Source organism: Hyperolius riggenbachi, chromosome 4 (genome assembly GCF_040937935.1).
Source record: "Hyperolius riggenbachi isolate aHypRig1 chromosome 4, aHypRig1.pri, whole genome shotgun sequence".
NCBI classification, from domain to species: Eukaryota; Metazoa; Chordata; class Amphibia; order Anura; family Hyperoliidae; genus Hyperolius; species Hyperolius riggenbachi.
Genome location: NC_090649.1, coordinates 383,775,766 through 383,800,395, shown reverse-complemented (window position 1 = coordinate 383,800,395; position 24,630 = coordinate 383,775,766). Strand labels below are relative to the sequence as shown.

Below are 24,630 nucleotides of genomic sequence, written 5' to 3'. Positions count from 1 at the left end.
ACCCTTCTCTTTTCATAACTAAGATTATACAGGTGGCAGCCATTACTTTTGAGCTTAGCAGGGGGTTTTAGATCATGGGTGTGTTTATCATCATCTACCCTCCCTCACAGGGACATCATCTATGTGAAATCTCACACAAGCTGAGATCACCTCCCAGTGACAGTAGCAGCCTGTGTTTTGTTTTTGTTTTTTTATCTCCACCACCAGTCTGTCGGATTCTGTCCCGGCAATATGAAAGGAAAGGAGGGTTTCCTCCAATAAATGTAAAAAAAATTATATTTGCCATCATACAGCTGAAAAAAGGCTCTTATTTATTATTATAATTTAGAAAATAGATTTTATTTCTGAAATCTTGTATTTTTAATTTGGGTCCACTGTAAGAGGTTAAAGGAAAACAGAGGGGAGAGGGATATGGAGGCTGCCATATTTATTTTCTTTTAAAGCAGAGCTGAACTTCCTCTCTGCTCTAAAACATACGCAACAGCATAATAACCTTTTAAAGAAAACATTTCTTTGTTACAGTTGATACAAATCCTCCTACTTCCTGCTTCCATGGAACCAGACATATTGTTAATATCCTGCATTTACTAATTAGCTCTCTGCATTGGCAGGAGCTGACACAGCTGAATAGATCAAATTACAACTTGTGATTAGTCACAGACGAGGGGAGAATTAGACAGGCTAAACTCCCTAAATCCATACTGGGTGTATTTCTCTATGTTTTCTTTCTGTTTTGTGCAAGAGTTCAGGTCCACTTTAACCACTTCCTGCTCCATGACATGTAAATAAGTCACTGCATTATCTTCCCTACAAAATCCTGGATAACACTGTTTCTTTATCTCTGAGCTGATAAAAATGCTACAGAGTTGAAAAGGAATACCAGCAAACTACCCTACTCACCCAGGGAATTCAATGGCATGGCTAATGAGTAAACAAGTGTAAAATAAACATTCCAAGAGAAGACATATGTACCAAGAGAGTAGGGTATATATAATGTGTTACTAATACATGCTGAAAACAAATGGAGGGTTTAAATAAACAGGAGAGATAGACAAATAAAAATGTGTGGGTTTAATGTACAATAGGACTGTTTACATTCAAGCTAGAAAGTATGAAAACGGATTAATTGTATACTTTTTTTTCCACTTTTTTCCTTATTTTCCTTTTACAATACATAGAAAACAAAGGAACTACTAAAAACAAATATCAGCCACAAAAAGCCTTTTTTGCCCTGAAAAAAACAATACATAGATCATATAGATGTGATAATTATTGATAAAGTTATTGTCAACATAATCAGAGCTGAGCTGAACTGAACTGTGAAAACGACCAGGGTAGGGAAGTGGTTACAATACCAGTTGCCTGGCAGTCCTCATGGCCCTGTGTTTCTAATACTTTTATACTATAAACCATTAACAAGCATGCAGAGGATCAGGTATTCTGACTCAGGTTTTACTGAATTAGCCATATGTTTGTTCCATGGCTTTGACTCAATCGCTACTTATGCTAAAAGATCAACTGGGCTGCCAGGCAACTGGCATAGTTTACAAGGATATAAATATGGCAGCCTCCATATCCCTCTCATTTTGGGTTCCCTTTAAAATGGAGCTGTGCTCATCTTATTTGCTTTATTTGCCAATGAGAATACAGTCAATCACTTAAAGCAGTATAAAACCCTGACATAATATTCAATAAAAACGTTTTTCTACTTTTTATATGCCATACGGTTATTATATTTGCTTTTGTGCATAAGTATTATTCATTTAGAAATTATACGTTCCCAAAGTACACTTTTCTTTCTCTGAGAGCTGACTTTGCATTTTATTTATAACTGCTTTATTCATGTACTAACATAAGCAGAAATACTTTCTGATTGTCTGACTTTGTTCAGCAGAGCCTACAGTGGCAGAGAAGTGTTTATTTACATTCCTCACTTGATACAATTAAATACAAGATAACATTATCTGCACTTTGGATGCGTCCAGCTTTGCTGGCAAGGAACTTCCTGTGTGTAACCCTTTGAATGCTGTTCTAGTAAAAAAAAAATGCTTGTTGTATGTAATAATCTATAAATAATCTATTAGAGCAAAGAAGAAATGCTGGGTTTCATTCCGCTTTAATCACACAAAAATCAGTAACGATAACATGTAAAAATGTATTTTTACCAAAAACAGCACAACTTGTAAGCAACCACAATGGCAAGCGTGAAAAAACAAATGTTACTCTGATGCATTTCCCCTTTAATGAATACCTTGTTACAATCTTACCTTCCAGCGGCCGGTCCCGCGACGTCTCGGACGGGGAGAATTCTAGCGCACGCATGCGCAATGCGTCTAAACGGACGCGCGCGAGACCTGAAAGGTCTTATAGCTTAAGGAGGCGGGTTTGAGCAACGTCAGTGGTGAGGTCATTTTGATGACATCACCATGCAGAAGGTGCTGCTAATTTGGGAATGGTTTCTGGGATTGTGTATTTTGTATTTAACGTCAGAGCTTTCAGTCACTCACCGGCCTTGATACTAATCAGTTCACTGGTTCTTGGCCTAGTTAGTGAGTTTTGAGAGCTACATTTATATATTGTGCTTCAGCACGATATATATGTACTCAAGTCAGTCAGTATCTATTTTGTAGTTATATTTTGTAATACTATCATATCGTAATATTACATTGAAGTAACATCATATTGTATATTTATCTCTGTACCGACCTCTTGCCTGTCTTGATCTCGCTCCTGTCTTGTCCTTCTGTTTTACTGCCATCTAATACACGTGTTGACTCGGCCTGTCCCTGACTATTCTACTGCTAAACCCTACCAATACGACTGACATCTGATTCACGTGAATGACCCTGCCTGTTTACTGACTCTGATTTTGCCTAACGACTTTGTACCTCGATACTTCTGACTTTGTGTATGACTTCGGACTGAACCTGATTACGCTTTACTTACTACTTGTGAATACTGAATAGTACTAGTTACGCTAACTCATCACGTATCAGCGTGATATACCTATAAACATTGCAGCAGAGGAAATATAATGCTTACCTACCAGATTCTGGGAATTGCATAGCCCTTATGATTACTTATACCGGACTGCAATGAAACATTGATTATTTTAGTATTTTCCACTAGATTGGATCACCTGACATTGTACATTGATGCAAACATAAAACTTTGTAGATAAATCCATATTCACTTTCATTTTATCTCATAGCTATATGCAAGAGCCAAAGCACCAGCAGTTTCTAACAAATAACTTACAGGCTTTCCCATAAAGTTGCTTTTTTTGGAGACAACTAAAAATAACAATAAAGGCACTTTCTAGGAAATGCTGTTGGCAAGCCTCTGGCAGCAATACGGGACTCTTACTTCCGAGATGTTTGATCACTGGTGCAAAAGAAATGATAAACTGAAAGTGACATTGAAAAAAAAATATATAAAATTTTGATTAGGACACTGTGTAATTTTGGAGAAAATTAAATTTACATAATGGCTGGGAAAACTTAAAAAATATATGTACCTTTTGGATCTATTAAATTTGTAAAAAAGTAAAGTATAGTAATATTTAAGTTCTTTAACTTGCCCATCTAACATTAAAAAAGAGCATGAAAACAAAGAACTTTCCTGAATGTGGATATCCCTAATGAGGCCTGTCTTTTGTACCAAAATATATGTCTAACTACTGGTCCAGATATGTAACTCCAAAACATGAGGCTCTTGTGAAACTTCAATCCCCCCCCCCAAAAAAAAATCTAGCCCCTAAGGCACCATTCCTTTCTACAGTCACCATGTCACAGTCCCCACCACCCTCCATAAGTGCAGTCACTCAGGGCCAGCCTTAGATTTTACAATTCCCTGAGCGAAACTTAACTTTGGTTCCCCCATCTAGGATGGGTCATTAAATGATATTGAATGAGCAATAAACAAGTACATTTGGGCTTATTCACTAAGTAGAGGTAACATTGCCCTGTGTATGAAGCACACATAAATGTCACCACTATTTGCAACAGTTGCATGACACTTTTTACACTAGTAACATGGACATTACTTAGATAATGTGGCATGCACTAGTATGCAACTGGGATAAGTAGTGCTGCTTACATATGGCAATTTTAATGCTTTTCAGTGAATATGCTCCATTATGTTTTTGCTTACCCAGCCCCACAGGTGAATAACTTCAACTGTGGGATGGCACAGGAACAATGGGGCAGGCTGAAAACCGGGAAGGCTCTATGGTTTCCATAGCCTTTCCTCTACGTAGGTATTCATTACACCTGAAGTGAGTTTCTCACTTCAGGTTTGCTTTAATAGCTCTCAGGGCAAAGTTGGAAAAATGTTCCCATCCCCACAACACTGCATACTGTTGTGATGTGGCACCAAGAGGTGCTCCTTAGCATTAGGTAGCCACAGGACATGTAGCCCTCCAGTAGTTGGTAGCCAGAGGGGGCAGCCCCCAGTGCACATAGCCAGATGTGTCCTCCAGTATAGGTAGCCGGAAGAGCCCCCAGTATTAGGTAGCCAGAGAGGGCACCCCCCGGAATTAGGTAGTCAGAGAGGGCACCCCCAATATTAGATAGCAAGAGAGGGTGCCCCCAGTGTAGGCAGAGAGGGTGCCCACTTAATAAGTGAGACCAGTGAATCATCAAGACCTAGAATTAGGTAGCAACATGGATTAGAATTTAGTTCGCGCGCTACCATATTGAATCACAATGCTACCTACAACAAATATACCATGCACTAAGCTAGATCAGTAATAAATATATGATTTCATTAATCAATCCTATATGACAAAGATGCAGTAAACACTTCTAAGACAAATATTCACAGGACTGAATTGGATTAATGTCCTTGGTGTAATCAAGGTTTTTAACGTTTGAAAGAGCTCATAGGCTTTTTGTCTGCTATATAACTGGGTGGTTTCATTAATAACATAAGCAGGAGGGAAGTTATTTTCCTTCCAATGTTTCTTGGATCTCTAGCCAAGACAGCCACTAGAGGTATAATAAATGCTAAACTCAGTTCCCATTCATCCCAACACATTTGCAATTGCTTTGGCTGTCCGTAAAGAAATTTGCATGTACTGGGAAAGGATACTGTACATATTGCATGTTTAATGGAATGTCTAGTTTTTTGAAAGTATGACTATAGGAGGCTTAGGAGATGATTCATAAAACTTAATTTTTAGCTATCTCTGCTTACCCATTTCCCAATTTTGCTCTGATTCACTTTTCAACTGAGGTTTTCCACTTTCCCAGTGAAATTCTTTGTATGATTTAGAATGCAGAAAAGTACATAAAATACATTTTCCAAAATTTGAATTTACAATACCTTTCCTGGATTTTTTTTAGTACCTTCTCACTTTCTATTGGCTGAAAGGTATTAAATACATGGTGTTGGTTGTTTTATTTGTTAAACCAAGGGATCATTTCCAGAAAGGGTCATTGAACAAGTTAGAGACATTAAAAGATCAGTAAAAAATATTCATGCCTAAACATTCCGATATACAGTATTTCATAAACAGGATCTAATGAGCCTTAAAATATTTGATTTGGACTGTCTGCATTCCACCATAAAAGGAGGCAATATAGATAAAACTCTATTACATCTAAAAGTTGAATGTATTGTCATTTTCCTGGATTAATTGAACAATGTAATTTTGCACCCCTTATTTAAATCAATGATTGTTTAACAAGTGCTTTCTGTGTCTTAGTTATGAGTAGAATACTTGTCCATTAACCTCCTTGCCGGTTATCCCGAGCTCCGCTCGCGGTAACCTGCGCAGGAGGATTTCTCAGGCCCAGCTGGGCCGATTTGCATAATTTTTTTTCCTACATGCAGCTAGCACTTTGCTAGCTGCGTGTGGTACGCGATCGCCGCCACTACCCGACGATTCGCCGCTACCTGCCGCGCCGAGCCCCCCCCCCCAGACCCCTGCGCAGCCTGGCCAATCAGTGACAGGCAGCTCTGAGTGGTGGGTTGGGATTCCCTCTGACGACCCGACGTCCATGACGTTGGTGACGTCATCCCGCCCCGTCGCCATGACGACTGGGGAAGCCCAGCAGGAAATCCCGTTCTGAACGGAATTTCCTGCTTACTCTGATCGCCGGAGGCAATCGGAGTGGGTGGGGGGATGCCGCCGCTCAGTGACTATCCTACATGATTTAAAAAAATAAAATAAAAAAAAGTGCTGCGCTGCCCCCTTGCCGGCAGGAATTGGACCGGCAAGGGGGTTAATAGTATCAGGGGAACATTACTGGAATGGTTACAGCAGACCATCATTTTTAAGTAAATCATTTGTGTTAAAGTTATATACTACCTAAAACAAAGTGGTAGTTTTGTAACAGTTGCAGGCACTTTTTCCAAATCCTAAACCTCCATGTTCAAAAACAATTTAATTTATGGGAGTGTCCCCAGAGCTTCAAGGTCCTGAGGCTCATATTGCAATATGCACATGCGGTCAGGTAAAACTCTTCACTCAGAATGGGAAAATTATAACTCCCGTAAAGGAAAATCATGAGTGAAAGCAATAGGAAATTATAGGTAAAAAAATGTCAATAGTAGGCATGATTCATTGTTTTTACAATTCATGATGAAGTTAGCATTTTCATATATGCCAAAAAAAGAAGCAGCCTTTTACTGTTTGTTTCTAGCTTGGAGTACATTTTTGTCAGTTGAAACCTAAGAATTGTGTGAATTTTATTAACTGTGTATTTTCCTGGGTTTGTACATTGAAGCAACCCAATACCCTGTACCTAAGACGGCACTTGTGATACCTCAACTTAAAAGATGGTAGTAATTTTCTCTTCGTATCTATTATCACCCACCTAAGTTAGTCATGGAGGGGCTTTGAGGAGGCACCAGCAAGTCTTTCACTGCTACCCCTGGGCTGACCCTGCTCACCTCCTCTGTGCTGCTAAGAGATTGAGACATTCAATCTGGTAAAGTTTCCAAAACCTACATTTAACGACCGCCTAACGCCGATAGGCATCGGCAGGTCGAAGTGGTGTTACCATGGAAACGGCCGCTCGGTCGCGGCTCTCAGGCTAAATGTAAACACGCATCATTTGGCACTGCTGCGCAGCAGCGCCGTAAAGGAGATCGGCGATCCCCGGCCTCTGATTAGCCGGGGATGGCTGGCATCTGATAGGCTGAAGCCTATCAGAGGCAGTGCAGGACGGATCGCCTGTGCCGCTCGTAGGAAGGAGGGGAGGGAGGGAAGGGGAAGGAGGCGGAAACTCGCTGCAGAGGGTGACTTTGAGGAGCCCCCCCGCTGAACGAAAATAGCCGGCGGCGATCAGACCCCCCCAGCAGGACATCCGCCTAGTGGTGAAAAAAGGGGGGAAGTCTGGTTGCCCTGGCTGCATGCTGATTTGTGCTGTGGGCTGGAGAGCCCACGCTGCACAGATCAGCGCAAACAAGCCCGGTCCTTAAGTGGTTAAACTAAATACGTCTATGGGAGTCCAGGAAAGTCCTATTTAGGTTCACTTCTACATGGAGATATTAGCTTATTATACAATTGCAATGCACAGGCAGCACACAGAAATTTTACTGGTGCTTACACTGTTTACATAGTGTGCATTACACATTAACCACTTCCTCTCCCCCAGGACGAGTAACTACAACCCTGAAAATTGCCATATCTCTGAGCAGGGACGTAGCTACTATGTCCCTACCTGTCGCGCATTCCCGCTCACCCCCGCACTCATTACCACTGCTCATTACCGCCGATCGGTAGTCGCTAGATCAATGAATGGGAGTCCCTGTCTGAATGACTGCAGCCGTCTATTAGACCACTCCACCATTCACTAAAACTATCCATGCATCACTTCCTCTATGTGGGCTTATACTATGCATGACAGTGAGTGTCAAGAACACCTTGTGGCCAAAAAGTAAAATTACATCTACATTTTTTTTCAACAAAGGACATGTTTTTACCTTATTCTTACATGTAAAATTAACCCTTGACCTCCCACATTCCCCATTAGTTACCCAAAATGTTTTTATAAAAAAAAAAATATTACAAATTAAAAACAAATTATCTTAGGGACTGAACTTTTTTTTTTTAATATGGATGTAAAGAGGGTATATTACTGTTACTTTATAAATTATGGGCTTGTAATTAGGGATGGATGCAAAACTAAAAACATGCACCTTTATTTCCAAATTAAATATTGGCTCCATACATTGTACTAGGAAAAAAATTAAAATGTTGCAATAACTGGGACAAATGGGCAAATGCAATGTGTGGGTTTTAATAATGGTAGCATGTATTATTTTAAAACTATAATGGCCAGAAACTGAAAAATAGTAAAAAATTTTGCAATTTTTTCTTATTTTCCCATTAAAATGCAGTTAGAATAAAATAATTCTTAGCAAAAAGAACCCCCAAAGAAAGCCTAATCAGTGGTGAAAAAAACAAGATATAGATTGTTTTGTTGTGATAAGTAGTAATAAAGTAATAGGCGAAGTAATGGAAGGAGCACTGACGGGAAAAACCTTTTGAGGTGAAGGGGTTAAGCACGATCCATGTTACCTTGGTAATGTATGCATTACTGCCATGGTAATGCACTGAACTACTTGTGCTGCACACATTAGCCCAGCCATGCTTACATTACCTAGGTAACTTGGAATGCACTAAAAGTAAAATGTGCATTACATAAAGGTTATGCGTACTGGTAAAATTGCCATGTGTTGGCAGGACAATTTTACAGTTAGTTAGTGAGTATCCGCCATAAATACAATTGCTTGTTTTATCAGTTGAATTTTTCTTCAGGTTCACTTTTAACAGCGGATCCATATTCTTATCATGCACTCGTTGAATCCCCTTCATCCATTCCTTTCACTTTACCTCCTCAGTTACCTCCCAACATCACATTATAAAAGTAGTTGGAATGCACTGCTGTAAATCTTGTGTCTGTGTAACCTTCTCAGCTGGCAAGAAAACTTCCAATTTCCTGGAGTGCTGCTTGCTAGAGATGGCCCGAACCTCAGATTTTCAGTTCGCAAACCAGATTCGCGAACCTTCGCCAAACGTTCGATTCGCACGAACTTTGGTAAACCGCAATAGACTTCAAAGGGGAGGCGAACTTTGAAAACTAGAAACATTTCTACTGGCCACAAAAGTGATGGAAAAGATGTTTCAAGGGGTCTAACACCTGGAGAGGGGCATGGCGGAGTGAGATAGATGCCAAGAGTTCCGGGGAAAAATCTGGATTGGACGCAAAGCAGCGTTTTAGGGGCAGAAATCACATTGAATGCTAAATTGCAGGCCTAAAGTGTTTTAAAACAACTTTCATGTGTATAAATCAATCAGGGAGTGTAATTAGAGTACTGCTTCATACCGACACACCAAACTCACTGTGTAACGCACTGCAAACAGCCGTTTGCGTAGTGATGGCCGTGCTGGACTGGTGCGCACCATGGTGAGACTGCTCTTCCTCTCTCAGTGATGGTAGGTAATGTCTGACTGCCTTATCAACTTTCAATGGTTCTTTCTCTACTAAAGCTTACATCTATTTTTTTTAATTCTTGTTCTGCTTGCTGTTCAGTACCTGCAACGATAATCTGCAGGTACTGCCATTGTGAGTGACCACTGGTAATGACCAGGGAATCCTAGTTCGATTCCGGTCCGGAATGGAAGCCTAAGAAATGGCTACCAGCACCACACATCCAAGGAAGGCAGCAGGCACGCGGTGGGCAAAGAAGCAGGAACGACTACCACACATCCAAGGAAGGCAGCAGGCATGGCATGCATGTCCTGAGGTAGTAATCAAAAGGAGGACTTTTGAGGCCCTGCTGTAGAATGACTGTACTACCTGTAACGAGAATCTGTTATGGAGGGCAAGTCTGCCATCCATTCAAGTGAAAGGTATGCACTGACTGCCAGGTATAATACAATGTGCAGTCAAAGATGCAGTGAAAGTTATGCATTGACTGCAAACAGCTGTTTGTGAAGTGATGGCCGTGCTGGACTGGTGCACACCATGACGAGAGTGCAGGTGATGGCGGCTTTCCAGCCCATATGGTCGCCGGGCTGAGGTAGCGGAATGACAGAACAGTGACTGCCCAGCTGATAAAATGTGGTCTGTCCACAATGAAGCAACAACCTTATTATCTTTGGTGTGCCACCCCCCAAGACACTCATATAGCCGGTGGTCACTGCTTCATTGTGATACGCAAGCCTCTTCACCATGGCAAGGTAATGATCATGAAGGGGAATGTGCACATGTACATGCCTTTTGTTTTGTTGTTGCAGCTGCACTGCAGCCAGGAAAATTAGGCAGGCATGTACACACACCAGAAAAATTATTATAGCGGCCGCTGCTTTCAGGAATCCGCCTGGAGTCCTGGACCCTGTTGGTGGTGGCAGAGAAGGCAGTCAAGCGGCCTGCGGGCAGAGGTGCTGTGTGGGGAGTGAATTAGTCTTGGGGCAGGCAGCCAGTCACACAGCGTGCAGGCAGAGATGCTGTGTGTGGGGACTGACTTAGTCTTCGGGCGGGCAGTGGCCTTTCGGGATCCATGCCTCATTCACCATTCATTGATAAAAGTAATGTATTGAACACTTTTGTGACTTAGGCGACTTCTCTTCTCAGTGACAATGCCTCCAGCTGCACTGAAGTTCCTTTCTGACAGGACGCTTGAGGCAGGGCAAGACAGAAGTTGGATGGCAAATTGGGACAGCTCTGGCCATAGGTCAAGCCTGCGCACCCAGTAGTCCAAGGGTTCATCGCTGCTCACAGTGTCTACATCCACACTTAAAGAGACACTGAAGCGAAAAGAAAAAAAAATATGATATAATGAATTGGTTGTGTACTATGAATAATTACTAGAAGTTTAGCAGCAAAGAAAATATTATCATATTTTTATTTTCAGGTATATAGTGTTTTTTCTAACATTGCATCATTCTATAATATGTCCAGATTACACAACACTCAGCATTCAAAATGATTCTTTCAGAGCAGTCTATGAACTAATGACCTCTCCTCTAGCAGAGAAAAAGTAAATAGTTCAATAACACTTGAGATAATAAAAGTCAGATAACAGCCCTCTCCAGGACTTTGAAAGTCGCAGAGCTTAATTGCTTTTTTGCATAGAGATAACAACTGGAGTTTCTTAACTCTTCCTGTACTGGAAACAATTAGACTGATGTATCTGATCTTAATGTTTTATTTCTTAGCTGTACTACACATACAAATCATAATATCATAATTTTTTTTTCGCTTCAGTGTCTCTTTAAGGCCATTTAGTCAGCTACCTGCCGGTCCAGGCATTGGTGGAGAGTGGATCCAGAAGCGCTAAGTCGAGGCATTGGACCAAAGAATGTCCGTATGTCCGACATCACCATGAGATCGCTGGAGCATCCTGTCCTTGCCTGCATGGACATGGTAGAAGGATTACTGGCAGTGGTACCTTTATTGCATTGTGCTGTGATATCACCCTAAAGCATAGTTGCCAGCGTGTACTGCATATGCTGCATCCTTTCTGCCTTCTGGTGAGTTGCTAACATGTCCACCACTTTGTGCCTATACTGAGGGTCTAGTAGCGTGGCCACCCGGTACAGCTCATTCCCCTTGAGTTTTTTTTATACGGGGGTCCCTCAACAGGCTGGACAGCATGAAAGACGCCATCTGCACAAAGTTGGATCCAGACATACAATCCATTTCCTCTTGCTGTTCCTCAGTGACGTCAGGTAAGTCCCATCTCCCCAGATTGTGTCCTTTTACTGTAATTGTACAGGTACTGGGTGACGGCTTTCTCCTGTTCTAGCAGGCGACAGAACATGACCACGGTCGAATTCCAGTGAGTCAGGCTATCACATATCACATCTCACCGGCAAGTTGTTTCTCCGCTGAATGTCCACAAAGCGTGCCATGGCCGTGTAAGACCGCCTGAAATGCCCACACAACTTCCTGGCCTGCTTCAGGGCGTCCTCTAAGCCTGGGTACTTTGACACAAATGTTTGAATGACCACATTCAGCACATTAGCCATGCAGGGTACATGTGTCAGCTTTCCCAAATTCAAAGCGCAAAGAAAATTGCTGCTGTTGTCACACACCACGTTGCCGATCTCCAGCTGGTGCGGGGTCAGCCACTGATCCACCTGTTTGTTAAGAGCAGCCAGAAGAGCTGGTCCAGTGTGACTCTCCGCTTTGAGGCAAGACATGTCTAAGATGGCGTGACACCGTCCTACCTGGCATGCAGCATAGGCCCCTGCCATTCAGCCAAGGAGGACGATAGCAAAGAGGATGTAGCAGGAGGAGAAGGAGAGGAGGTGGCAGGAGGCCTGCCTGCAAGCCGTGGAGGTGTCACAAGTTGGTCCGCTGCACATCCACGTACTCCCTGCTTGCCATCAGTCACCAGGTTGACCCAATGGGCTGTGTAAGTAATGCAGCGGCCCTGACCGTGTTTGGCAGAACAGGCATCCGTGGTCAGGTGGACCCTTGACCCAACGCTCTTCACCAGAGATGACACCACTTGCCTCTCCACTTCACAGTACAGTTTGGGTATCGCCTTTTTAGAGAAAAAATTGCGGCCTGGTATCTTCCACTGCGGCTTCCCAATGGCCACAAATTTAGGGAAGGCCTCAGAGTCCACTAGCTGGTATGGTAATAGCTGGCAAGCTAACCGTTCCGCCAAGCCAGCTGTCAGACGCCGGGCAAGGGGGTGACTGGCAGAAATTTGCTTCTTTCGCTCAAACATTTCCATCACGGACACCTGGCTGCTGTGGGCAGAGGAGCAGGAACTGCTCAAGGGCAGAGGCAGAGTGGAGGAGGGTGGCTGTGAAGGTGCAAGGGAGAAAGCGACTGAAGATGCTACACCTCAAGGAGGAAGAGGAGAAGGAGGGTGGCTTTTCTTTTGTGTGCTGCTTTTGCTCAGGTGCTCTTCCCATTGCAGTTTGTGCCTTTTCTCCACGTGCCTTCATAAGGCACTTGTCCCTACGTGGGTGTTGGCCTTTCCACGGCTCAATTTTTGGAGGCAGAGAGAACAGATGGCATTGCTCTGATCTGAGGCACACACATTAAAACATTTCCAAACCGCTGAGGCCCCCTGGGGTGATGGCACTATGGTGGCATCAGCAGCTGAGGTTGAAGGGCATGTTGGCTGGCTGCACATAGGTGGCGATACATGGTGCCGGACACTGCCACCAGCTGTTTCTGATGACAAGCTCCCCCTGCTTCTTTCAGGAACTCGTCTCCTCCTACTCCTCTCTGACTCCCCCTCTGAACTGTCCCCTTGGTCATCTTGTCTCTTAGGAACCCATATGGGATTCTTATCATTATAATCATCATAATCATCCTACCCAGCTTCGCTTGCCTCAGACACCTCCAAAACTGCACCAACAGCAGGTACTTCATCCTCCTCCTCCTCACACCTTATGTCCATAGTGTCGCCTAACTCAGACATATGAGGTGATGTAACTTGCTTAGCGCCTTCATCTGGTTGTAACAATAATGGCTGTGCATCAGTGATTTCCCCACCAAATAACTGGTGCGAACTGTCAAATCTAGTGTATGTGGTACTTGGAGTAGTGCTGGTGGCTGCGGAAGATGAGGTGTTTCATGTTAAATAGTCAACCACATCCTGACAATCTTGGAAGTTGATGGGACCTCGCACAGACCTGCCGGGTGGCCTGCCTCTGGGTCTGCCTCTACCTGTTTTGTCCATTTTGTCCATATCAGGGGGGTGAAGTGAAAGGTATGCACTGACTTGAGTAATACAATGTGCACACAGGTGCAGTTAACAGGTATGCACGGAGTGGTATATCACACTGCGTGCACTCACATAGGTATTTGGGTGCACTGAACACAACAGGTAGGTATATGCAGTAATGAGGTGGGTGCACTGAACACAACAGGTAGGTATATGCAGTGATGAGGTGGGTGCACTGAACACAACAGGTAGGTATATGCTGTGATGAGGTGGGTGCAGTGAACACCACAGGTAGGTATATGTAGTGATGGGTATTACAATGTGCACCTGTCACACACAGACAGGCAGCGGACAGGCACAGTGAAACTGCGTGCGCTCAACTCAGGTAGGTAGGTGGGTGCACTGTGAACAACAGGTAGGTAGGTATATGCAGTAATGGGTATTACAATGTGCACCTGTCACACACAGACAGGCAGCGGACAGGCACAGTGACACTGCGTGCACTCAACTCGTGTAGGTAGGTGGGTGCAGTGTGAACAACAGGTAGGTAGGTATATGCAGTAATGGGTATTACAATGTGCACCTGTCACACACACAGGTAGTCACTGAATGTGCTGGGCCTGGCAGTGGCACACACAGTATGAATTATCAAAGCCGTCTATGCAACACAAGTGTCTGTGGGACACACATAAAAAAAATAGATCACAAGAACAAGAGTAGCTCTCAAAAGAGCTTTTGTGGGGTGCTATTTTAGCAATAAGAATCAGCAAGGAGCAAGCTAACAAGCCTAAAAGAGCCTAACTAATCTTTCCCTATGAGAGTCTGCAGCAGCTGTCCCTTCTCTATTTACTGCAGGCACACGAGTGAGTAAAATGTGCAGCGCTGCCTGCCTTTTATAAGGGGGGAGTGGCTCCAGGAGGGAGTGTAGCCTGATTGGCTACAATGTGCCTGCTGACTGTGATGTTAAGGGGAACTTCCGGTAAAGTCTCCGCGATCGCGAACCCCCGGAAGTTTGCCTCGAACTGGTCACCGGCGAACCGTTCGGGCCATCTCTACTGCTTGCCCACTGGAATATCTGCCACTCTCCTAGATGATCATTGTCTCCAGCTTTCTATGGTTCTTACCACTCAAGGTCCTCTCGACCATGAAGACACGTGAGATGGCACCTTTCTGCGTTCTGGCTGACACGTCTGGAGACCTGCAGTTACAAGCAGGATTTACATTCTTGTCTTGCATTTGAGGGACATATGAGAAACCATTTTTTTCCCATGAAGTATGCTTACTGTAAGCAAGGCAGTTTGAAATGTTTGATGTATGCAACATTTTCTTAAAATGTTATGGACATTTGTTATAGCGGACCTGAACTTAGAACTTACTTTCTGCTCTAAAAGATACAGCATGATAACCTTTAAATAAAAACAAATCCTGCAATAAATCTGCAGTGTATTTACTTCCTGCTTTCATGGAAGCAGCCATTAACTCTATGCCATGACAGAGAAGAATTCTGAGCTGACACAGCTGATGGATTAAATTACAACTTGTGCTTAGTCTCAGATGGGGGGAATTAGATGGGCTAATCTCTCTAAATACATAAAGTGTGCATTTTTGTATGTTTTCTTTATTCCCTGTTCAAGAGTTAAGGTTCACTTTAAGCAAACCAGTGGTGTAACTAAGGAGCTTGGGTCCCTAGTGTGGGTTTTACATGGGGCCCAAGCACACTTGATATGGAGCCCCAGAACATACCAAGGACAGCTGCAGTGTCAGAGAGGTGTAATCAGAGTAAGGAAACAGTTTAAAGGATTACCACTATGCAGTGTATGTATAGGAGGTGTTCATGATCAGCATAGCACCAATAAATAAGGTGGATGAAGTAGGGCCCCTAGTGGGCCCCTCTAGTCCAGGGGGCCCTGGTGCGGTCGCAACCTCTCCATCCCCTATTGCTATGCCACTGAAGAGAACCCCTTGTAAGGAATTGTTTAATATTATTAATAAATCATTGATTACAGCATAAAGCTATTAATTATGATCTAAATATATGAGTACTCAATTCATCAAAATAACTCATTTTTTCTTTGATTAACTTACCAGTTGTTCATCTTATAAAAGAAAAAAAAAAGATTGGTTAATGCAAATCTTAAAATAAAGCACAGTCTACAAAACATGATTAAAACATAAATAAAGTCAATCAAGTTAAAGTTCATGTTAATGTGCTGCTTAAATGCATGAAGCTCCTTAGTGGTAAATTAATTTAATAGACAGATGCAGAATGAATTCACTGTATAGGTTTGCCTGTAGAGTGATGCATTAGTCTTGTTTCCCTATGTAGCTTGGCAAAGTGCATTGCTGCTAGTGGCGTCACTGTTGGAAAACATAATTGCATTAAAGTGTATGGATGAAAAACCTGTGAGTAGTACAGATCTGCATCACTGCTTTTTCCTGTGCACTTGTTTATCATTTTCAGTAGCCAAGAACATGAATCATTTCTCTCTACATTAAAATAAATAAAATAAAACAGATCACTCTACTTACTAGGAATGTTTATATGCAGTACCTCCCAGTTCTAATCGATCTGAATATGTCTTCATTTACAAAAAGGTAAAAGATTTGAGTTAATTAATTGTTCCTGTCTTGGTGAAGGCGTTGTTTAGAAGTTGTTTAGATTGTTTATTCCTAATCTCTTGACTGCAACAAATGGTATTAGCTTTTCAGCTTTAAATAGAATCAATAGATATAAGTAAAATTAAGAAAACTTGTCTTGGTAATGCAATTCACAAACTTTCTAAAAATTTCAACCCTTCTTACAAGAAAATCAAAGCCAGCAGAGTGAAGTATTGGGCTCTGCTTCCCAACAATGGGCCCTTTCCTACTAAGAATCGCACAGCGATGCAATTGCAGTTATTTCTATTTTTACTATCATGATTCTGCCATGATTGTACTGCAATCTGTTTGGTATACAGTGCGATTGCTATTTGCTACTATTGTTTTAGGTTTTTTTTTACAGCCTGTGATAAGATTAGGGAGATCTAGACTTCTCTGGAAACTGCTGTGTGAGGACTATAACTAAGGGAAGGTCAGTTGTGTTTAGGAATAATTATGCTGGCATTGTTAGTGAGCAGATCTGCTGTATATTTTTCAGTGGAGTTTTACTACTGTGTGAGATGGCGTTTTCTACTGCTTGAGATGCAATACATGAGTTATCTTCCAATTTTTAGTCTGCTCGTGGTGTATGGGCCCTCATCGCGTCACAGTTACTGCCCCTCAATTTCCCTGTGATTGTTCAGTTAAAACTATGACCGTATCGCCAATCACCAGGCCTTTCTCACAAAAATGTTTGGTAAGAGAAAGCCACACTTTGCCATGAGATTGAATTGACGATTTCAAAAAAATTGTTGAAATTACGAAACATGTTCATTCATCTCTATTCCCTACTGGTCAAAGTGCCTAAAAAAGCTGGTAGTTGTTATTAAATATCCCCTGCTGGTGAAACAACTTCTGCAACTTCCTGCTTGACTGCCGTGAGTTGTGGAGCTGTGAGAGTTATTCCTGTTGCCATATGAGAGGACTCCTTTGCTTTGCAATTACCTCCTTGTATCAATGCATTAATTTGCCTTCTCTTTCATCTGCGGAGACGAGTTCTCCCATCTTGGCCTTCTAGTATGAATCTAGCAATATGACAATCTAATTGTCATCACTATCATCAATAGTTTTGATCTGATCCTTCCTGAAGCACTCTAGCATGAAGGAACTCGCTTCTCAACGTGCTTAAAGCTGATGAAATCCAGCACATATTCCTATGGGTCAGTAAGCATCCCAATGTCTACTGCTTGCTTTTTCCTTCTACAGAGAATAGCTGGTGTTAGCAAAGGATACATAGCTGGTGTTAGCAAAGGATACATGTTCCAGGAGTAGCCTTCTCTTCTTTCTCCTACAAACCCATTATGCTTGTTCTGCTACCCATCTTCATACAGCTTTGGCTTTATTGCTGGGACTGGTAGATTAATATAAAGGGAAAAAAATAAAGGAAAAAGAATGTGGTAGCTGCTGAGGCAGGGCGAGATGGTATACAATGGCTCTGCAATCAGCCCCAGCACAATGCAGCAACATTTGTTCTCCAAAACCTCTAAAATTCTCTCCATGTGTGCCATTTTATAAACTTGGTAGTAGATGTCCCTTACAACAGCCATATGCTGTAGAGGCAGTAGGCTGAGGCTGGATGACCAAGCATGGGTTACGTGTTACTACCTCCTCTTCCTTCCAACATTAAGTTGTTAAAGGATGCGCCAGTATAATGACAAAAGTGCAAACCAATTAAAAGGACAAAAAAAAAAAGTAGACTTACCACAGAACAGATGAAATGACCACAATAGTTTGCCAATTTATGCAAACAGTGAAGGCACTTGAAATGAAATGTTTTTTAGTTTAAAAATTGGTGACTGATTGTGTCATCTTCAGTGGCGTAGCATAGAGGATGCAGAGGCTACTTACGACCACAACGGGGGCCCTTTGGCCAGAGGAGCCCTGTGGGGACCTCCCGCAAGTGCAGTATTAGCTTTTTATTGGTCCTGTGCTGGTAATAATCACTTCAATAGATGCTTTGAATAGTAGTAATCAATAACAAACTATTCCCAATCTACTTCCTGCACCTCTGACACTGTGGCTGTCCTTGGCAGGTTTTGGCACGCCATATCATTTGTTATATATAGAGTGCTTGGGGGGCATGTAAAACTTGCACTGGGGCTCATAGTTCCTTAGCTACGTCACTTGCCATCTTCCTGGGTGAGCCTGGCTGAATCTGGAAAACAAACTGAAAACTGCAGACCAGTCACTAGAAGACACAAGGAGAACAGACATTTTTACTCTGGTTTTCAGGCATTGCACCGGTTTTATTTTACAACTACATGGAGTCATGGACCAGTTAGAAAAGATAACTGCACTAGAAATGCCCAAAATTTTCTAAATAAATAACAAACAGTTTAGTTTCAGATCATGATTCTCTCCACCTGCCAAAGGTCAATGGGTTTTGCTTTGCTTCTTCGCCTTCAAATTTCCTGCAGAACACAGAAAAACAGATTTTTTTTTTTTTATTTTTTTTTCCATCTGCTACAAGATAATATTTGGATGAAATAAAACATTAAGAAATAGTCAGTATTTTGAACTAAGCATGAGTATTCTTGCAGAAAAGCATAAATATAAAATATTAATTTGTGTAACATTATCTCAGCTGTACTCTGCAAACTTGAATGATTTTGAAAAGCTGGCAAAGAATGTATCCATCTCTTTTTCCGTTTTTTATTTTTGCTTTGTTTTATATTAAATAATGTGCAAACACATTTGTTTCTGCATTTCCTGTAAATTAATGTTTCATTAATGAACACTGACTTTTCATTTTATAAAAAGCTTACCGTAATTGCAATATGTGTCAAACAAAAAAAAAAGTAACATTATGCAATGCTGCAAAGTATTTAAAGATAAAGAAGATTATTATTTTCCTCAAAAAAAAAAAAACAGCATAAATACATACATTGATATTACTACTAAAATAAAGATAAACTACTAAAAATGTTCATCCTCAGGGTTTACCTTTGTGGCAAAACTAGATCAAGAAAAGGCACCCGGGAATACCACATTGTTAGCAACTTGTCCCACCAGAGGGACAGGGCCCTAAGGACTAGACATTAAATTATATTGTTTATTGATATAGCTTAAAAATGGAGGCAGTATCAAATAAACATATATATAAAACAGATGCTGGATAGTGTAATGGTTAAGGGCTCTGCCTCTGACACAGGCGACCTGGGTTCGAATCTCGGCTCTGCCTGTTCAGTAAGCCAGCACCTATTCAGTAGGAGACATTGGGCAAGTCTCCCTAACACTACGAATGCCTATAGAGCGCGTCCCAGTGGCTGCAGCTCTGGCGCTTTGAGTCCGCCAGGAGAAAAGCGCGATATAAATGTTCTGTGTTTGTTTGTTTGTTTGTTTGTGTTTGTTAAACCACAATCAGGTGTGTGACCGTTATATAACACCAAAAAAATTATGTGGGAGAGATTAATCACTAGTCAGTGAGTGTCAAACCACACCATATCGAAAGAGCAGGCTAGTGGGCACAGGTAGTAAAAATCAGACCTGGTTCCTAATATTATCCTGCCTAGCTCGATGGTCGCCACTAGGGATGCTCATTCAGATTTCCCGGAATTGTAATTTCCGAACTTCCGATCAGAAATCTGAATTTCTGATCGGAACTCGGAAATCGGAAGATGGAACTCAGAAACAGGATTTCTGCAGAAATACTGCATTACTGCAATTCGGTAATTTTAGCCCAATCACAGAACTCTAAATCAATGGACCAATCAGAGAATGCAGAAACAACTTGGAAGTATTTGGCCAATCAGAGAATGCAAAAAAATGACCAAAATACCATTACTTGGAAATCGGAACTCTGAACTCGGAAATCGGAAACTAATCGGAAATCTGTGAAATTGGTAATCGGCATTGGCGGAAATCGGAATTTCTCGAGAATCGGAAATCGACATTTCCGACCATCCCTACAAGCTAAGACTACATACAAAGTGAAAGTGCTGGAAACAGAGGCTATCACCTACATGTTTCACATAAATAAGGCTTTCCTCAGGATGTATAATACAATGGAGTGACAAACAAGCAAAACCCACCACCCACCAATTGATATACAGGTTAATGTAGTCACATATCAAAACTGACATAGTAGCAGCAGCTCAAGTCATAACAAAATGTTTATGTTAGTTTGTCACTAGCCTGCTCATTAGACGTGCTGTGGTTTGAATTTCACTGAGTAGTGATTTATCCCTCCCACGTAATTATTTGGTGTTCTGTAACAGTTACACACCTGGTTGTGGTTTATATATAGCAGCAACAGTTATATATATATATATATATATGTATATGTATATGTATATACAGACTACCTAGCAAGCTCATGGTGAACCAGAGCACATTGCAGTGTGTAAGGGGCTACAAAAAAAAAAAAAGACCAACCAATCCGAAACAGTCTGTATGCATGTTGGATTATTGTGGCTCTGTACAATTAACAGCTGACACATCATTGCATTCCTGCAGATCGGTGTGTTTAGCTTCTAAGGACGACAATGGTTGATTTGCATAATTCGGCAGTGATTCACTGGGGCACATCTCAGAGCTCACTCCATCCTGAATTATTGCAAATACTTTCTGTTTTAAGAAAGCAAACTTTTGTTTTCCATAGCATTTTAATAAGGGGGCTTTTTGGACCATTGTAGCCCCTTACACACTCCAATGAGTTCTGGTTCACCATGAGCTTGCTGGTTAGTCTGTACCTAAAGGGCTACAAAAGACCAAAAAGCCCTCTCATGAAAATGTTAAGCGAAACAAAAGTTTGCCTTCTAAAGACAGAAGGTACATGTGATCATTTAGGTTGAAGTGAGCAAATGGTGTCTCCCATGATGCATCACTGCTGCATATGCAAATTATCCTTTGTTGTCCCTGTAAGCTAGCCACACCTCCAGAACTGCTGGAATGCAATGATGTGTCAGCTTGTTAATTGTACAGAGCCACAATTGTACAGATACAGAGTATATATATATATATATATTTGATATCGCCTTGTTTTTATAGCGATATCAATAAAAGTTTCATTTGTATGTCTAGTCCTTAGGGCCCCTATCCCTCTGGTGGGACAAGTTGTTTACCTTTGTGGGTCAGCTAGTTAAATTAAGTGGAACTGATGTTTAAAAGTAACCACATTTTTGACAGTGCCTCTAGAAAAGTAGAGTAAATTGAATGGAAGCATCTTAAGCTGGCCACTAACGGTCCAATTTCTAGCGAAAAATCGTTCAAGCGATCAGAAATTCTGATCGGATGAAAAATCGTTTAATACACCATCAACTAACCAATCATTGCTTCCTATCTATCACGACCACCAAGAAAATCGAAATTTTCGTTCGACGAAAATTCATTCGGGCGACATTTTTTTCACTCGTTCATAATCGATTGTGTCCACCAATGGAGATTATTTACAACCAATCCGATCAGAATTTCTGATCGCTCGAACGATTTTTCGCTAGAAATTGGACCGTTAGTGGCCAGCTTCACAAACATAACATTGATATATTAACAATAAAGTAACAGTAACTTAACATTAACATTGATCTCCATGGAATACCTAAAACATAGTACAATCCCAAGGGATGAATTGTGCTATAGAACCAGCCTTTCAAATTATCTATGAAACATGAAGTTCAAAACAAAAATTGAGTTAGTTGATGAAGTGACTAATTTAAACCCAGAGGAATAATAAAAAGAAAACCTTAGGGAAACACTTTTATGATGTTTTCTCAGTCCCTAGCTCTAGGGAAGATATTCTTCCATACAAAACTTTACTTAGCTTTGCTAAGTTAGAATGACAGTAACTGAACTCGAAAGGGCATTAATCCTACTGAGCCTTTATATTGTCATACATTATCTAGTATTCTCCTGTAGTCTTATAATCAGGCCTGCTTGCACAATTGATATGATATGAATAGATGTGTGTCCTTACAATCTTTACTATGAATTCAGAGAAATATGTCATGTTGTAAAACTAGAAATGTATATATCCTGAAAAGCCACTCACCTTTCTGTTGTGCTAGATTTTTAAGCTATTTTTGGCAGAATTTCACTTGTCTAATACTACGTATTCCATCAAACTGACGTGTCTATTAATGGAAATCTGTAGTGAGAAAGATATGGAAGATGACATTTGTCTTGGATTTTAAAAAAAAAGCATCTACTTATTTGATGCTTGTATGCATTCTCTGCATCTATTACTATATGAATCCCTGACCCAGAACAAATATTATCAACTGGTATGATTCAAGAATACAGCCTTGTCAATCACTGACCAATATTACTAACTCCATGCAGTTTAAATGTTTACCTATGCCATCTGCACATAGTATTGAATATCTGTGTCCGGATATTCCAATTTTGCATTTGCGAAAGTGTTCGCAAATTGTACCGTGAAAATTTGTGGACCGCAAATTTGCGGCGAGCCCCATTGGAGTTATTGGCAGGCAAACTTCTGAAACCTTCAGGGCATCTCTGCAGCCACAATTTCTTTTTAAAAGGTGTACAAAGTGTACCAAAACTCAGACAGTGGCATGGCAGAGGGGGATCAAGGGCAAAATAGTCTGCAAAAATGCCAAAAATCGTAAATGCCAAAAATCCCATATGCCTAAAAAATATCCCTGCCCAAAAACATTAATGTGCAGCCACTGTCTGAGATGCCTAAAAAAAAAGTTTGTATTTATCTGCCTAAACATTTTAAATTGCAGGCCTCAAAAATTGGGCAGTTACCAGCCTAAAACATTGTATTTGCAGCCACACTGGAGGCCAGAAAGTTTGGGCAATTACCTACCAAATAAATATTTGAAAAGTAAGTAGGACAAGTATGCCTAATTGTATTAATTGAAAAAAAAGCCTGCCTAATTTTGTTATTATCCCTAGTTTTTATTTGGAGGACATTCTGCTGTCTGGATTTTTTTTTTATTTTTTTTTTTTGAGGGAAGGGGATACGCTGCCTAATTGCTATTTGGGTTACTTCATTTTCCTCTTCAGCTTGCACAAAATCAATCAAAGTAAAACCCACGCTTCATATAACCCCCTCCCCCATACCAGAGTTTGCCATGGTGTGTGCCAGGTGTTTTACTCACATAGTGCTGTAACGAAAAGATCAGCATTACAGTCATTCAGCTGTAGCAAGCATAGAAACATGGCAGCCTTCATATTTTACTTGATGCAGGTTTCATTTCAAAATTCATGAGTAATATTTGATCATAAAAAAACAAACTTATAAGGACTTTTTCATACTTGCTTATGTTGCGAAACAGTTTTTCAAATAGGAACGTGTAATAGGTTTTAAACTTTGTTCTTAGAGGACATCTGAGGTGAAAATAAACTGAGGAGATAAACAATTGTATCTATCCTCCTTCTCCTAAAAATGAATTTTTTTTTAGATACCCCACAGTTTTAATTTATATTTAAATCTAGTGTTTACTGTTTTATTGTCTTTGGTCAATGACATATTCATTGAAGTATGCCATGGCTGAAACATATGAACTATTGACCCTTTTTGTCTCTTTCCTGCTCTCAGAAGCCATATACTGCCAAGAAAGTGTTTTATGGCTGTAATTCAGTGAAGGTTGCGCTATAGTCTGACCCAATCCAGACAGAAACTGTCCCTTGTGTACCTTATGTTTAACTGTTTGAGGCAGAGAAAGAAAAAATAAACACAGCATAGTCATTTGTGTGCTTGGCACTGTACATAGACATGACTATTTCATCATTCTATATGTCACCTCGGATGTCCAACCACTTAAGGACCAGGGGATTTTCTTCTGATCGGTGCTGCGTGGACTCTCCAGCCCGCAGCACCGATCAGGAAATAGCCAGGGCGATCAGACTTCCACCCTTTTTTTCCACTAGGGGGATGTCCTGCTGGGGGGGTCTGATCGCCGCCGGCTACCCGCACTTTCCGGGGGGGGCTCTTCAAAGCCCCCCTCCGCAGCGCTTTCCACCCTCCCCGGCTTTCCCTCCCTCTCCCTTACCCTGTGAGCGGCGCAGGACGGATATCCGTCCTGCGCCTGATAGGATAGGCTTCTGCCTATCAGATGCCGGCGATCCCCGGCCAATCAGAGGCCGGGGATCGCCGATCTACGTCACGGCGCTGCTGCGCAGCTGCGCCGTATGATTTAAACAGCGGGGATTTCTTCCCCGCGTGTTTACATTTTGCCGGCGAGCCGCGATCGGCGGCTCTCTGGCTGTTCACGGAGACAGCCTCCGTGAACTGGCTTGGAAAGGCCGCTCGATAGAGCGGCCGTTTCCATGCTATACCACTAACGACCCGCCGAGGCGGTCATTAAGTGGATTTATTAAGATGATCCTGCTTTACATGAAATCTTATCAATATGCAAGCAGAAAACAATTTTATAGGTT

General features: G+C 41.6%; 1 protein-coding gene and 1 long non-coding RNA gene across 8 annotated transcripts in view; one reads left to right on the top strand and one right to left on the bottom strand.

The window, feature by feature from the left end:
* The window catches only part of LOC137504114 (proton-coupled folate transporter-like), a 371,775-nt gene that overhangs the window by 340,085 nt on the left and 7,060 nt on the right, over positions 1–24,630 (top strand). The window lies entirely within an intron of this gene.
* The window catches only part of LOC137504117 (uncharacterized), an 82,341-nt gene continuing 76,295 nt past the window's right edge, over positions 18,585–24,630 (bottom strand). Inside the window, exon 4 of the long non-coding RNA XR_011019425.1 lies at positions 18,585–18,695. This is a non-coding gene — a long non-coding RNA (uncharacterized lncRNA). The remainder of the gene's footprint in view (positions 18,696–24,630) is intronic.